This window comes from Lissotriton helveticus, chromosome 4_1 (assembly GCF_964261635.1).
Source record: "Lissotriton helveticus chromosome 4_1, aLisHel1.1, whole genome shotgun sequence".
Taxonomy (NCBI): domain Eukaryota; kingdom Metazoa; phylum Chordata; class Amphibia; order Caudata; family Salamandridae; genus Lissotriton; species Lissotriton helveticus.
This window is the reverse complement of record NC_136063.1, coordinates 930,835,824-930,852,902: the sequence shown is the minus strand read 5'-3', so window position 1 is coordinate 930,852,902 and position 17,079 is coordinate 930,835,824. Positions and strand designations below refer to the sequence as shown.

The 17,079-nt window shown below is 46.2% G+C and overlaps 1 protein-coding gene across 1 annotated transcript in view; it reads left to right on the top strand.

Annotated features, from left to right (window-relative positions):
* Positions 1 to 17,079, top strand: part of ARHGAP28 (Rho GTPase activating protein 28) — a 1,241,333-nt gene that overhangs the window by 478,317 nt on the left and 745,937 nt on the right. The gene's annotated exons all lie outside the window — the stretch shown is intronic.

Sequence of the window (17,079 nt, the reverse complement as noted above, 5' to 3'; positions counted from 1 at the left end):
CCAGGCCTCTGGAAGATGTTTGTGTCCCTGTAGCTCAAACAGCAGCCTAGCTAACTGACCCATGGAATCACTTTGGATAGCCTGGGATCGAGGCAAGCAGGTCCAATCATCTTACTTCAAACAGTAAGGAAGTCCTTCAAGCAACAGGGCACTCCTTCTTGCATCAGGGCAGACCTTTTCTTACACAGGTTCAGGAGTGTTCTCATGAGTGGTTTTGATGGTCGTCTTTTTATACCTGGTGCTAGCCTTTGTGCGGGGAAATTCTCTGACCTACCCCCAAAACAGGTTCTGGTCAGCTCTCCACTTCCGAACTGTCCAGGGGGATAAAGGCAAGGTCTAGCCTGGTGTCAGGTTCCTTTGTGTGTGATGTGTGCAAGGTAAGTTTGAATGTAATCAGGGCAAGGTACAGCTTCTCCCAGCCAAATTGCCAAGAGGACCCTCACCCAGCTACACCCAGGTCCATTGTTCACAATCCGGGTCCAGTATGCATTCTTAATGGGGGAACTATTAATAGACCCAGGCAGCTGGAAACTCCTATAAAGGCCTCAGAAACAATGGGACAGGAAAATGCCAACTTTCTAAAAATTGGATTTTCAAAATTATAATCTACAATTCGACTTTACCATTAAAGAGGATTTAAAATTACAATTCATTTGAGTGTAAACAGCATAACTTCATCTGCTCCCAATCTGAAGTTAGAACTTGTTAAATGTAATAAGGTAACCCAATGTTAGCATATAGGAGAGATGGGCCTTACAATAGTGAAAACCCACTTTAGTAGTTTTTCACTGCTAGGACATATAAAACATAACCACCCATGTCCTATGTTTTAAATACCATGCATCCTGCCCTAAGACTGATTAGAGCCTACCTTAGCAGTAACCTATAAGTATTAAAAAGGAAGGTATAGGCCTTGCAAATGGTTTATTTTGCCAGTTCAAGCTGGCAGTTTAAAACTGCATTAAAGGCTGCAGTGGTAGGCCTGAGACATCTTTCAAAGGCTAGTTCAGTGGGTGGCAAAATGAGTGCTGTTGCCTACCGGTAGCATTTAATTTACAGGCCCAGGGCCTGGGTATAGGTAGTACCATTTTCTAGGTACTTACAAGTAAATTAAATGTGCCAATTAGGTGTAGGCCAAGTTCACCATGTTCTAAAGGAAGAGCACAAGCACTTTCACACTGATTAATAGGGGTAAAGTGCACAGAGTCCTAATGCCAACAATAACAAGTTCAGCAAAAATCAGAGAGTGAAGGCAAAACGTTTGGGGGAATACTACATGACGGATGTAAGATCTAACAAGCCCTAACAACTTTCGGAGGTATGCTGAGGATAGTTACATGGCTTGGCATAAAATAGTTAGTGAAATACAGACAGTTCAGACAATATATTAACCATGAAGCTGATAACATATATGTAGGTATTAGGCAGGGATTCGACTAAACTATTTTGCAAAGAAGGAATCTATGAAGGAAAATGCTTTGGAGTTTTCTAATCTTCATCTCATTTTCTATAATGATTGCAGAGATTACCAAAATAATTTTCATCATGCTGATACACTTCGATGTATGTGGTGACAGCATACGATAAATAACCTTTTATTATAAATAATCAATGGCTATTATTTCAAAGGGACCAGTTCGAGAGTTCACACATATACATATAAACCCATGCAGATAGGGGTTTCTCTAGCAAGATTATATGACCCATAACACTCTGAATCTGAATGAGCCTAACTCGTCATAGGGAAGAGTTAGAGACACTTGTTGGTTCTTCTTTTCTCCTAAAGGGTGTGACATGCATTATTCCCTTATTTATTTATTTATTTATTTATTTATTTAAACGTTTTGTATAGCGCAAACATGACCCAAGCAGGTATCGGAGCGCTTCACATGGGGGTTGAGGGGATAGACGTGGATAAGGCCCTTAGGCAATATACATCAGGAGCAATATTGACTTGAATAAGGATGAAAGTGAGCAGTGACAGAGGTCAGGTAGTAGTTACGACAAATTACAATAGGAATAGCAATAACACAATAGGGTACACATTACGCAAAAACAGGCTGGGCGGTAAGGGAGAGAGGCTACTAGTTCAGCGAATTGTTCGTCAGTAGAGCCTTCACTTCCCTTTTGAATGCAAAAATTGATTTAATCAGTCTTGTTTCAACAGGTAGGGCGTTCCAGATTCTCGGGGCCGAACCGTAGAAAGTGCGTTTGTAGGTTTTCAGTTTTTTAAATTTCTTTGGCTTAAGCAGAAGAGTACTGGTGCTCTTTAAGGCCCGACCACTACCAGATAGTACGAGCTTATTTTTCAGGTATAGAGGGGTGTTGAAGTATAGTGCTCTATGGGTCATACAGGCAATTGTTAACTGTATCCTTTCCTCGAGTGGGAGCCAGTTGAGTGATTTCAGGTCCGCCGAAATGTGGTTGTATTTCTTGGAGCCAGTGATAAGTCCAGTTGCAGCATTTATAGATGCTCTGAGTGGGGCTAGCCTGACTTTAGGGAGACCGCATAGAGTGGCACTGCCGTATTCGAATCTTGAAATGACAAGTGCTTGCACCGCCGATTTGAGGTCATCTTGTGGGAGGTAAGGTTTGAGTTTTCTTAGGATGCTAAGATAGTAGTTCGCTCCTTTGGTCGATGCTCTAATGTGCTCTTGCAAGTTAAGATTCCTATTTAAAGCAACACCCAATGATTTAGTGGAGTCAATGATGTATGATGTGCAGTTGACAGCGGTGAGGTTTGTGAGGAAGTTCACTACAGTGGGGGTTTGCCTAGTGGGTGAAATGAGGAGGAATTCAGTTTTAAGAGCATTTAGTTTGAGGTGGTTGGAGGTTAACCAGTTTTGGGTTTTGTGCAGGGTTCCGTTGAGAGACTGGATATCTTCTGGTGAAGATAGTTTCATGTACAGTTGGGTATCATCGGCATACATGTGGTATTGGATGTTGGCATTTTTGAGGATCACAGTCAGTGGTTCCATGAAAAGGTTGAAGAGTGTAGGAGAGAGTGAGGAGCCTTGTGGAACACCAAGTGTGCAGGGACTGGAGTTGAATAGAGTGTGATTGGATTTGACTCTGTTCTGTTGTTAAGGAAGGAGGCAAACCATTTAAGGACAGTGCCTGAGAGTCCCATCCTACATTCCAAGAGGTTAAGTAAGTTGTCATGTTTGACCATGTTAAAAGCAGAAGAGAGATCAAGTAGTATTAGTAAGCAAGCTTCATTCTGGTCAAGCAAAGAGAGGGCATCATTCACTATATGAGTGATGGCCGCTCCGTGCTGTGGCCAGAATGGAAGCCCGATTGGTATTTGGTCGAGGAGTTGGAATTGGTCAATGTGTATGCGCAGTTGATCACGTACACATTTCTCGAGGAGTTTAGGCAGGGAAGGGATGTTTGTGATTGTTCGATAATTATTAGGATCATCAGGGTTTGACGTGTGTTTTTTCAGAATAGGGAGCACTAGCCTCGCCTTCAGGCAATCCGGGATCTCCCCGTGGATCTCCCCTTGGAGAAGCGAAGCGTTGATGATCTTAGACCAGGGCGGGACTAGTGTACTCACCATTTCTTTAAAAAAGTCGGGGGGAGGGGGTCATTGAAGTGATCAGAGGGTTTCAGGGTCGATAGAATGTTGAGGATGGCAGTTTCGTTGAGGGGGGTGAATTGGCTCCAAGAGGCGCTGTTTTTAGGGGAGAGAAAGGACATCGGAGGAGGGGAGGTGGGTATGGAGGCGTCAGGATAGACCTGAGAAGGAGCGAGTTTGATGAGAGCCGATTTGAGGTCGGATTCGATCTTATTCGCCTTAGCGAGGAAGAAGTCAACAAGGGCCTCACAGTTCGGTTGAGGGCAGGGGGAGATGTGCGGTGATTGTCCAGAAGTGTTATTAGATTGTGACTTGATCAGCTCAAAGAGTCTTTTAGGACGGTTTTTGGCTTTATCAAGTTGAGATTTGAAGAAGTTTGATTTAGCCGTTCTGATGAGTTTATTGTACCTGCTCCTTTTTAGTCTAAGGGTTTTTAGAAGTTCGGTTGATAGATCGGATCTCCACGCGCGTTCTGCTAATCGAAGGCTGTGTCTGACTGAATTAAGGTTGTCGTTAAACCATGGGTGGGAGTCTTTGGTGGGTATCCATTTTAGTTGAAAGGGGGCAGCTGCATCGAGGGCAGACGTCATGGATTTGTTATAGTGTTCTGTGAGGTCGTAAACGTTGACTATGTTATCAGGGGGCACTTCAGGTCAATGAGATCCAAACAGTTGAGCTTACTCCCTCCTAAATTAGAAAGTTCATGACACTGCCTGCATCCTCACTCATGTTTTGGTGCTGCCACCATTACTGGACATAATGCCTTTTATAAACGTGATTCTCGCAACTTTCAGAACCTGAAACCTATTGGTGTAATCTGTGTTTCTCATAAGTGGCGAGATGGATGTTCCTCTAGGGGGTGCCCTCATGGGGTTATCCTGTATGACTACATGACTGTCATGCTAGAGCTGTTAGAAACCCTTGATAAAATAGGCGAATAGTGAGATGGGCACATCCTAGAAATAAGTTTGTTGGATGAAATTCTTAACATGGCGATTCATACTCCAAAATGTGGGTGATTAGTAGTAGTGCCCGTTGGGTTAATAAGCTTTCTGATTAGTGAATGAATAACCTTTGACAGTGGTGTGGGGATCCTGTTGGGTGCCTAGAGCAGTGAACAGGATTATAATAACAGTGAGGTGGAGGTGTCTGGGAGCTTAGAAAAGGAAATGAGAAGGCTGGTAGCAGAAAGATGCAGCTTTCCAGTTGCTTTAAATATCATAAAAGTGGCCGATGGCCGTGCACAGTGGGACTTGGCTGCTCCCCAAAGGGTTGTGCGGAGGACCAGTGTCCATCCATGGCTGCACACAGCTAAACTTGGGAGATTATGTGGCCTAACGGCTAGGGCTGTCAATTTCAAATCTGGGGAACCGTGTTCGAGTCTCTGGAATGCCGCTCAACATCCTGTGATTCTGGGCAAATCACTTAATCTCCCTGTGCCTAACAAAAAGGAATGTGTCCTTGTGTAACGCAATTGGTGCTCATGTAAAGCGCTCTGATACCTGATACCTTCGGTTCAAGTTTGCGCTATATAAAACTATGATAAAAAAAATGCTGTGCACTTTGGGGATTGGCTGCTCTTGTAGGAGTTAAGCATAGGGCCTGGCCATAGGCTAAGTCCACAGGCCAACCCCTGCTGTGCACAGCGAAAGATTGTGAGCAGTCAAGCTGGATCATTCCATGGAGTTTAGGAGCAGGTAGCCAACCACCAGGGGATTGAGCACAGGTTGCCCAGATTAATGTGTTTATGATTAATTTACAATTTGATCAAGCAATCAAAGAAATTAACTGAAAAAAAGCAAAGGATCACATCATGTTATAGTTCACTGAAAAACGCAAAGTTTATTATGACATAGATAGGTGTTGAAATTATATAATATTTAACACATAAAACATCTAAAAACTCTGAAATTCACACGTTATACTTTAGGTTGAATCAACTATAACATATACCCTTGTGTTGCACTGATTATGACTAACCCTGAGTAAGATTTAAATTATGTTGCTACAATTTGAGTAATTTTGAAGTTTTCCAATTATGCTTCTTTCGCAAAATTCCTAAAATTATGCCATTACAACTATTCATGTAATTGCGTCGCGTTCTCTGTAAAACATTTGCCACAAACATTCAGGAACAACAGAACACGAATGGCTGTTGTGTGCGGTGCTTTTGTTTAAATGCGTCCTCTAGCTAAAAACTGATCCCAGGACACACTTTGATCTAGAATATACTATGAAGTAATGAAATGGCATTTGCTTAATTTTGCAAAAATGTTGCATAATTATGCATAAGCAATTTATGCACATAATTATGAGCTGATATATTGCATCACTCATGACATGTTAAATGCCATTATTGATGACCTCACTGATGATATTCACTCCCGTAAGAAGCAAAATGCCTTTGTAGACATTAATAGTGTCACCCACTTTTAAACCTTGAACACACTCCAAAAAAGAGTTCAAGCTATATTTACCCCAACGGATTCACCCTCTTAAAGATTTTAAAAATACACCAATTTTAGATCAAGAAGTTGGTATGTATACATTTCTCACTAAAACACCCTGTAAGACAACCCGCCATAGTTTTGCAAAATACACTACACAAATTCCTGAGATGCGCACAATGGATCACAGCCTTAAACTAATGCTTACAACACCAGTGTGAATTAAACCACCTCTAAGTCGCTCACTGATTCATTTGACATTATTCCACAATCTGCAACGTCTTAAAATCTTCAGCAAAGTTCTGGAAATAAAGAACCACACCATATAAATAGCCTTGTTACATAGAGTGTGTCTATAGCACTGTATTGCCACTATTAAATACGGATACATACCCGGGCATTCAATGTTGAATAATCTATTGTCACCGAAACTTTGGATTTTCTCACAGATTTTTTGCAATTTTTACTTTAAGCAAGAATTTACTTTCAAGCATGCCTCTGCAACCCCCTTCAGGGGTGATCAGCCTTTATCTTGATGTTTACCTTGTTTGACATGGAGCACTACTTGCACCTTAAACTTTACTGATTTGTAAACGTGGTACCATATAAGTTTCAATATGTGAAACGACACCTGCCTCAAGGGCTCACGCAATTTCTATTCTATACATTCAAGTGTGTAGACAAAGCAGCTCTTTGCTATATACGACTATAGGCCCTTGCCCAACAACTTACATTTTAAAAATTATGTAAGGGTTTACAGAGTAATGTGAATAGCAGTATAATGTATAATGTCATTTGAGATGTCATCTGTGATGTCTTTGATGTCATTTGAGACATCATGAGGGAGGTTCTCAATGTTATTACAATGTTATCATTTTATACAGTGCACTACAGGGACTCACATTATGGTTAGTTCACTATACTACTGCAGGCAAATTTCGAGGTTTAAGCATTAGTTCTTATCTCATTTCAACACCTAATTATATCACTTTAACCCATGTTTTTCAGAGAAATTCTGAAGGGTTTTTTCTAACATAAACTAAGATGGTGTATTCTATCCCACCTCTGCTTTACCCATCAGCAGTCAAAATCCATGCCTCCTCCATATCTTGCACTGCCCTATGGTGAGGTACCTTAACCCCTTGCCTTCACCAAAGGTGGAAGGCATATGATGCTTGTTATTGTTCCCACTTTGCCCAAACGAGGAGTATGATCGCTAGGGCATTTGTTGCTTAACAGTGTACTCCGTCATTTGGGGAAGGCTGAGGGAGAACCAGGACAGCTGCTGTTGTGTACTTCTTAGGGCTGTTGATAAGTACTTCTTGGGTCCCTTAAAGTGCTTTAATGCTGTCACTATGGACTCTTATTGCTGTCTGGTGACACTCATTACACTGCTTAGGCCAATTTAAGCTCATTAATGGAGGGACTGCTAGAGCTCATTTAAATGTAAATGTAAATGTAGTATACTTGTAAAGCGCACAGCTGCCCCAGCAACGGGGCGTCCCGGCGCTGTATAACTCTGGGGAACCCGTCCTGGCTTTTCCCTGTGGGATGGTCCCTGCTGGGAGTCCCCAAGGTGGAGCCAGGCATCCCCGGAATTGGTGGGGCCGTTGTGGAGATTAGGCAAGCTAATGCCCAGAGTTGCCGAGTGTGATCCCTGATTAGAGTAAGCACCGAAGCAAGAATTATCAAGTCCGCTGACCAAGGTCCACGACCCTGCCGCGTCGGGAATCGAACCCTGGTCCCGGGCCGACTTCTGCTCTCGGGTCTGCTGCCTCTAACCAGTGAGCCACACTACTCCACCATTTGCGTTTAGTGTTCTTTTACTTAGCACCTTTGATGTTCATTATTTACCTATTGCTTGTTACATTTATTTCTTTACTGCCCGGGGCCTATATTGATGCTCGTAAATGATCAGAAACACTGTTATTTGTTACTGCATAGGAGGTAGTATTTCAGAATATAATGGAAAGAAAAGTCGTCTGATGTAAATGTCATTTCCTTAATATTGTTTACATCTATGCAAATGTCTAATGATTTACGATGTAGGGATTCAGTGGTATTTTAGGAGGGATACAGTCAGGGGCGACTCCTCCGTTTGAGCGGAGGAGCGTCGCCCCACAAAGAAAAGCCCCAGGCCAGAGATGAGAAATAAAATGGTAATAACGTTTATTTATTAATATTGTATTTTTCGGCAACAACCCCATCCTGAACTGAGCGCCAGGAAGGGGCGTGTCCGTTGCTGCTGAGTGGCAGCAATGAGCTGTGTGCTCAAGTTTAAAATGTGCATGTCTCTTTTACCGGCCTTCTTGCCAGCCAGACATGCGCATTTTAAGCCTCTGAAAGTCATAAGACAGCTGGGTTAGAGAAAGCAAAAGCAGTTCTCATGATGAGAGCAGCGCCAGGATTGGTTTGGGAGTTCAGAGCCAGCCTGCCTCAAGAAGACAAGACTATCAAGGAGGACGTTGTGCTCGCAGGCATGTGCCTTTAATTAAATGTAATTGTTTTTTTTAATGTCATACCAGCCCGACCACCCTCACGACACGTCTGCCACCACTGGATACAGTATCAAAAATGTGGACAATGTACATTTTTTCAGCTAACGAATAAATGATCACCAATCTAAAGAGGAAGGCTTCCTTCCCCAAATTTAACCCTATGAAACATTAATGGACTTTTAACCAATTTGGGAAAAACAGGAGAAGGGACACTTCCTGTGGAAAAAATAAATAGCAAGTCAGACTTTTTAAATCTGTTCATGTTGGTTGTAGAAGTGAAACTGTAAGGCATTTTGTTATAATCTACTGCTGCATTTCCCCTTGCCCTCGTGACTCTTCTCCACTGCTCAGCCAGTTTGAGTGTTGGTGTGTCTGATGATGTCTAGAATGTTGGTAGTATGATGAGGTCGTAGAATGTTGAGTGCTTGAGGAGCTGTGGAGTGTCAGTTGGTGGCAGGCTGAGCAGGACAGAGGCTGCTCCTGTTGGGGCATCATATGGACTTACCATCTTCCTGTGATTTACTGATGTGATTATCTTGACAATAAATCTACTATATTTATCTACATTACATCTGGCAACAAAGGACTATCATTATTTACAATACATTTCTAAATGTTTGCCAGCATGGCATTGTGTCACAGGTCACCCTGTACGTCATCATCACGGCATCATGCTGAAGCGTCACCTGGGAAAATGGATGAACAATGTTTCTGTAACAACTGCAAATGCCCATAGAAACACAGGTTAGCCTAGGTTCGAACTGGGACAGAAAACAGGTCTGGGCCCTAAATAAGAGTGTTCCTTCCCCTATTAGTCAATTAGACAGCTAAAACGTGGGCCATGTTTGCAAATTGGATAAGCTTTGAACTTGAAAAGACATGCTGTATAAGTGTTTTGCGAGGTATAAAAAGGCTGTATGGCTTTGAGTACACTAAAGACAATTTTTGTGGAAAAATCAGGAAAATGAACCCTAATAACCAGCCCAGCCGACAATAAAACAGGAACACAAACAGCCAAAAAACTGTCCCACTCACTGACCTATTAGACCAGCCCATCGAGCACTGCCTGATTGCCCCATAGGCCAGTCCGACCCTGGCTGAGCCCCAAGACATCCCAATGGTTTATGCACGATTTTAATGCTTGTCTGGCAAACAGCACATTGCTGACTCAAATTACTCCAAATAGATGAAGTCATCACATGTGGACTCAATTTTCTGTTCAAATGTTTAGTTTACTTGGGTTTTAATGTTTGCTAAGAGTTGCCAAGTATTGACTGAAACGAGGTAGAAAGACGCAATAAAGTCTAAGGGAAGAGACTGCAAAACATCTGCCTGTATTACTGGACGGTAGAAAGGACACCAGAAACTCGAGCTCTCTACTCAGCATGAACAATCAACTTGGCGTCACTTCCTTCATGGTGCCATGCTTTCTCCTGACGAAACCCAGGGCCTCATTCGGAAAAGAAAAGGGTCGGCAAGAAGGAGGAGGAATGAAGGCAGGATAGTCTCTCTGTAGCACCTGTAGTGCAGAAGAGAGAGCCCAGGAACCAGGGGGGGCCTGTCCCGCATTGTGCAGGCGCTGGGGTGCCTTGGCCTAAGAGCTCCAGACTGGGTCCGGAGCGCGGGGACAGGGCCAGACTGGGAACCTGAAACAGACCTTATGCAGACGTGCTAAAGCGCGCTAGGACCAGAGCAACTCTTTCGAGTAGCCGCCGTGCTCGCTTAATCTGTACCACCACTCCTGGAGGCCGAAACTGGCTTCCAAGTATCAAAACCGCCTCCATGGGCTTCAGCCTACCGGGGTATTGCCCACTTTCCCGGCTGGCTAGTCCAGCCACGGTGGGGGGCCACCTCCATGTACTTTGCAGGGGGGCCCCTTCAAGGCTCGTTATGCCACGGCCTCCAACCTAATGTAACCTAGTAGTTAATTTGTTAAAAAATAAATGCTGGGGCTGTCAGGAGGCGGCTTGCACCAGATCCTTTCTCCTGTTAGCACCGCCCAAAAACAGAACCAACTACTAACCATGAAAGTGGGGAGAGAATGCGGTGTAATGGCCAAAGCTGCCAACTTCGGAGCTTTGGAACCAGTTTCGAGTCTCGGCGTCAGCTGAATAGCCTGTGATTCTGGACAAATCACTTAGTCTCCCGGTAAAATAATGTATCCTTAACTGGTGCTCTTGAAAAGCACTGTTTTATTTATTTTTTATTTATTTAATGCGATTTTATATAGCGCGAACATTACCCGAAGGTGTCAGAGCGCTTTACATAAGAACCAGTTGTGATACATAAGGATTTAGGATTACATGAGTTACATAAAAGATACAAACAGAAACAAATTGCAAATGTACAAGTATTAAAGTCACACAAGGAAGAGAAACAAACAGAGAAAATTGCAAATGTACAAGTTGTAAAGTCACTCAAGGAAGAGATGCAAATGGATAAACTCAAAGAATCACATAGGAATGGTAGTGAGTACAAAGGTCTACTACATATACTAGTGGTTAGCGTTATTGCTATATACATATATATACAAATAGATTTTCTCAGGCTTTTTGGTGAGGGAAGCAGCATGCTGGATACAGGTTGTGCTGGGCCGAACCAAGTAGGCACAGTCCGCAAAAGTTAACAAGGGGGCGGCCGATGCTCTCTTCCCTCCGATCCTTGCTGTTTTAGATAATAACCGCGCCAATTGCTTCTGGGAGGGGAAAGCTTCAAGTGCGCAGATCCATCGTGGGCGTGCAGCCGTCATTTTTAAGCCAGGCATGTTCCAGAGAAAATGTAGCAACTTGGCACATGTAGGGGTGCGATGCCCCTCCCCCCAGGGGCAGCGGTCGTCATGGGGGCACGGCAGCCTACCGCTACACAGTGGACAGAGTGCTCCGGTGTTGGGATGCAACTCTCTTCTCTCCCAGAGTCAGCCGCTGAGTACGACGGACGACATTTTGGAACCAGGCATCACCGAAGGACTAGTCTTACCGGGATTCAGGTTGGGGGCACAGCACAGAGGCTTTCGCTCGCTGACCCCAGGTGGGAGGTGGCGGGTCGGTCCTCACTGCTGCGCCCTAGGCCAACGCAGGCCTGGATTCTTGGCTTCATCACCATCGTGCAGGCGAGAGAAGGGGGCAGTCCCTGGACCGGTCCCGTGCATCCCCGCGGGCATTACAGCGTGCTCCGCAGGAGCCGACAGTAGGTCCCCTGACTCACCGCTCCTCAAATGCGAGTCCTCCGCCCTGTAGGGTGCCCGTACGGTGCCGTGCTGAGCACCGGAAACCACAGACTCAAATTAAGCGCTGATGTAACCATAGTAAGAACTGCCAAAGCTAGTAGGTCTGAGTTCACTGTGCAAAAGCATGCCCTGAATCCAGTAAATGAAAGACACACAGGTTGGGGCCCAGCAGGAGTGGCCAAGTAGGGATACAGTTGTAAAGTCGACTCATATGCAGTTGAATACCTGAATATGAAGGAAGGTGGAAGAACGCACTCCGCTGGACCGAGCTAGTGATGTACAGTATCTCAAGCCAGTGGCTAAAAGTGGCTGTTTAAACTAAGTTAATGTTTGACTGGGGGGGGGGGGACTCAAAGCCCACTCTACGTATTAATAATCATAGCACTGCTGTCAAAACCAGTCCTAAAAATGACCGTCCCCGTTTCAAAAAACGCCACACAAGCGACTCTTGCTGCTTAACTTACATCGGTATTTGTCCTTAATTCCATTCTATGTAATATTGCCCATATTGATTGAAGGAACGGGTGTTGCAAACAGATCTCACCAGTCGGTGTTCAACCTACTCAGCTATCTTGCTATCTTGCCAGATAAATGCTGTGTGGTGGAGAATGTCGCGACTCCGTGCTCTCCTACGGACCAAAGACACAAGTCTGTGAAAGTAAATCTGCTGATTTAGCCCACGAATCGAAGAGATTTATGGTCTACATTTGCCGCCACACCATAACACATAAATCCTCATTAGAAAAAGCCTTACTAAAGCCAGTAGATTTGGCTTACAACTGAAAATGCAAGGCATAATCATTGTCTTTGCCAACCATTGTTTTAAGAATAGTTATTTAGACTGATTAAATCCCAACTTGACAATAAATGACAGATCTCTACAGACCCCTTGGCCATATTTCTAACACACAGAGACATTTTTGTTCCCTGAAGTTGTGTGTATATCACGCGCTTCTTTTGTATTCATTTATTGAAGCAGTCACATTCTCTGAGGCAGAGGTCACAGGCTAATCGCTACTAGCCAATCTCTAGGGACTGGGTGGCTCCTAGTCAATCTCTAGGCATTGTATTGGGGCTACCACCTCCATTCGGGGTAGTGCCTCTTCTGTGACGCAGCGGCGGCGTAAACCATGCGCCATGTTGCGCCGTATTTACAACGTGACGCATCTGAGGAGATGCGTCGGGTTGTAAAGCCCTATGCCAAATCAAACCTGCGTCAGGTTTCATGTGGGCGTTCCGCCGCAGGGTGGGCGTTTCCTCGCAGGTTCGCTTCATAAAAGTGGCACAGTGAAATCTACAAGATTTCACTGAGTCACTTTTATGGCCATGCTGCGTCAAAACCCTGTGCCTGCTTAAAGCAGGCGTAAGGAGAGACGCTGTATGTTAGGCATTGGGCGCCCCCGAGCCTTGCTGGAGCCGTGTCACGCTTGCGACGCAACTCCAGCAATCCACCGCCTTTACGACGGGGGATGCGACACGCATCTGCCCATCAGTGCACCAAGGCGTGCCGCATTGTAAATGCGGAGCATCAGTGGTGGCGCCTGGGTGGGTTTGCGTGTTGCATCTGTTCTGGCACATCCCTGCTGATTTGCAGAGATGCGCCAGAACTCGTAAATCTGCCCCAGTGTGTGCTGCACAAACGCTGCACTGCACTAGGGCAGCTCCTCCTCACGTCATGGCCCTTTGGGGGATATCAGTAGAATGAAACTGGGAATTGGGGAAAAAGAGTTTGGTTAGATCAAGAGGATGATGCAGAAGAGATAGACCTCGAGGAGCAAAGCTCGGGCAGAGCGAGGGAGCCGTAAATAGAGAAGGAGTTGGAACATAATACATTGAGCAGGCCGCGAAGGGATAGCTTAAGGCAGGCTGGGAGGAGGATCTTGGTGGAGTGAAGCCACTGTATGAAACAGAGAATATAAAATTCGAATGGGGTGGAGGGATTTAGTAAGTGCTGAGTCGGGGAGAGGCTGGATGAGAGAAGCCCCTGAGTAGGGCCATGAGAGAACAAAGACAAGGGGTAGATGGTTCCTCCTGTCTCTTCCAAGATCAACTCCAGAGAGTCACCTCATCTTAGGTCTGAAGTCCAGTGATGTGGAGATACCAGGCTCATGCTCTGTCCCTTTTAACCTGGAGGCTACAGGCGATGTTGGAGAGTTCATTGTGAATGAAACCATGGTGGAATCTGGAGGGCTTGTCAAACAATGAGGGGTTTGTATAACGCAGCTACTTACCCATGAGTGTCTCAAGGAACTGAGGGGGCTGCTGATTTGTCTGGGCACTAGGATTCAGTCAAAGAGCCAGGTCTTGAGATCCTTCCTGAATTTCCAGGTCTTTGCGGCGAGGTAGGTAAAGGATCTTGCTCCGTTTCTTGTCTTGTGGATCCATGGGATGGTGGCCAGGGCCAGTTGGGCAGAGCAGAGGTGTCTTGTGGGTACGTGAAATGGAAGTGGTGGTTCAGATATGCTGGTCCTGTGTCATGGAGGGCTTTGTAGGTGTGTATGGGTAGGTTGAAAGTGATTCTTTTGGTGACTGGGAGTCAGTGGAGTTCTCGAAGGTGTTCGGTGATGTGGCTGCAGTAGGGGATATTAAGGACCTGTCTGGCTACTGCATTTTGAACGCTCTGTAGTTTCCTGAGGACGTTCCGGGTAACACCGGTGAAGACTGCATTGCCGTAGTTGAGTCTGCTGCGGATGAATGTGTGGGTGACCGTCTTTCTGGATACAGTGGGTATCCATCTGAATGTCTTTCCAAGCAGGTGGGACATGTAGAAGCATGATGCGGATACTGAGTTGATCTGGCGGTTCATTGGGAGTGAGGAGTTCAGTATGATGCAGAGGTTTTGTGCATGATATGTGGGGATGGAGGGGGGGTTCCCAATTCGGCAGGCCACCAGGAGTCGTCCCAAGCTGAGGGGGGGGTCCCAGGATGAGGATTTTGGTCTTGTTCAAGTTGAGTTTGAGGCAACTGTATTTCATCCAGTTGGCAACGGCCTTCATCCCGCTGTGAAAGTTGCTTCTGACAGCTGTGGGTTCGTGGTGAGGTAGAGGATCAGCTGGGTGTCATCGGCATAGGAGACGATGTTGAGTCTGTGGTTCCTGATGATGATTGAGAGTGGGGCCATGTAGACATTGTAGTGGGTGGGACTCAGGGAGGAGACCTGGTGTACTCCGCATCTGATCTCTGTGGGTTCTGAGAGGAAGGGAGGTAGTCTGACTTGCTGTGTTCGACCGGTGAGGAAGGAGTGGATCCAGTCCTGGTCCTTGTCACTGATGCGGGCATCACAGAGTCTCGTGATTAGGGTGTGGTGGGAAGCGGTGTCAAAGGTGGCTAAGAGGTCCAGAAGGATGAGGGCTGTGGTTTTACCCCAGTCGAGGAAGGAGCGGATATCATCAGTGGCAGTGAGGAGTGTGGTCTTGTTGCTGTGGTTGCATCGGAAGCTGGATTGGGAGATGTCCAGGATGTGGTTCACTTCATGAGTTGGGCATTCATGGCCTTCTCGATTACCGTGGCTGGGGAGGTGAGCAGGGAGATGGGTCTGAAGTTGTTGAGGTCTGTTGGCTCGGCAGATGACCTCTTCAGCTGGGGTTTTTTTCTAGATGTGTTTCCAGTCACCCAGAAGGTGGCGATTTCAATTGAGCAATTGATGGTGCGGCCAAGTTCGGGCGATGGAGGTAGCTGCTCAATGGAGGAAGTGGTGGGGGCATGTGTTCAAGGGGGCTCCAAAGTGGATGCTCTTCTGTTGGGAGCGGGGTTCAGTTCAGCAGGATCTGTTGGGGTGCAGTGTGATAGGGTGTGGTGGTGTCAGACATGGTGGGAGGGTCTTGAGTGTTGAAGCTGTCATAGATCTGCCTGCTCTTGTGGTGGAAGAAGATGCTGAATCTGATTGCAGAGGTCTTGGGATGGTGGGACGTCTGTGGTCTTGCTGTTGGGCCTAGCAAACTCCTTCACGATGGCAAAGAGTTATTTGCTGTTGTGTGCGTTGGCATTGATTCTGTCTTGAAAAGCCGTTATCTGTGTGGGTTTGAGGAGAAGGTGGTGTGCGGTGATGATGGCTTTGAATGTTGTGTGGGTTTCCGGGGTTTTATTGTTCCTCCATCTCTTCTCGAGTCATCTACAGGCGAGTCTGGACTCATGGAGGGTGGGAGTAAACCAGCTGGCTTTCTTGGGGTGTTGCTTGCCCAGTGCCTTCTTGAGGGGTGCCAGAGTGTCAGAGCAGTTGGAGATCCATCGGTGGAGGATGCATGCTGAGATATTAACATCAGCAGATGTCGGCAGTGTGGTAGTGTTGGGAGAGGCAGTGAGATGTGCTTTGGGGACCTTGTTCCAGCTACGGCGGAGTGGCTGTGGTGAACTGTGGGTTTGGTGAAGGCAAATTGCAAGCAGTGGTGGTCAGTCCAGAGAAGTTTGGTGGTGTGGCTGTAGTGGAAGTTTTCACTGGTGGAGAAGACGGGGTTGAGCGTGTGTCCCTGCTGCATGGGTTGGAGAGATAACTAACTGCTTGAGTCCTACTTTGGTAAGGTTCTCCATGAGGGATGCAGTGTTCTGGTCAGTGGGGTCGTCTGTAATCAGTGGATGTGAGAGCCTGGGGTACAATGAAGTCGACGATGGTGTTGGTGAAGGGTGGGTGGTGGCCTGGAGGCCTGTAGACGAGGGTGGAAGGTGGTGTTCAGGTTGGTCTGGATCTGGAAGTTGAGGTGTTGCATGGTTGGTGTTGGGTCGTTCGAGTGGGTGATCAGGCGAAGGGTGTTTTTGTGGACGATGGCAATGCCTCCCCCTAGTCAGTCAGTGCAGTCCTTGTGGGTGATCTTGTAGCCGACAGGGAATGTGGTGGCATTGTCCGGGCCAGAGCTCTGGTTTGTCCAGGTCCCTATGAGGAAGGCGATGTCGGGAGGGATGGAGTTGAGGAGGTGCTGTGTCGTATTTGTGGAGGGAGCACGTGTTGAGATAAGCCGGTTGGGTGCGCTGTTGGTCAGCTGGGCGATAGAAGGAGCTGGAGTGCTAGGTGGGCGAGGGTCCAGCTGCAATTTCAGAAGGAGAAAGGTCCTTGGGTGTCCCTTTGTGACGCAAGGTGGCAGACAGCATGGTGTGCTGTGTTGAGGGCGAATAGGGTGCTGGCGCCAAATCTGATGGAAGGGTCAAGGACATGGGTTTGTGGCACTGAGCGTGGTCCAGGCATGGACTGGTGCAGACAGGCTTGCCTTTGGCTTGCCATTAAGTAATATGCAGGGGCTGGACAGCTGGGAGGCGGTAAACAATGGGAGGGGGAAGTGTCACTGGAGGGGGGCGGGCCATGGGGATCGCAGGGTCAAAATGAGAAAAAATGAAAAAGTG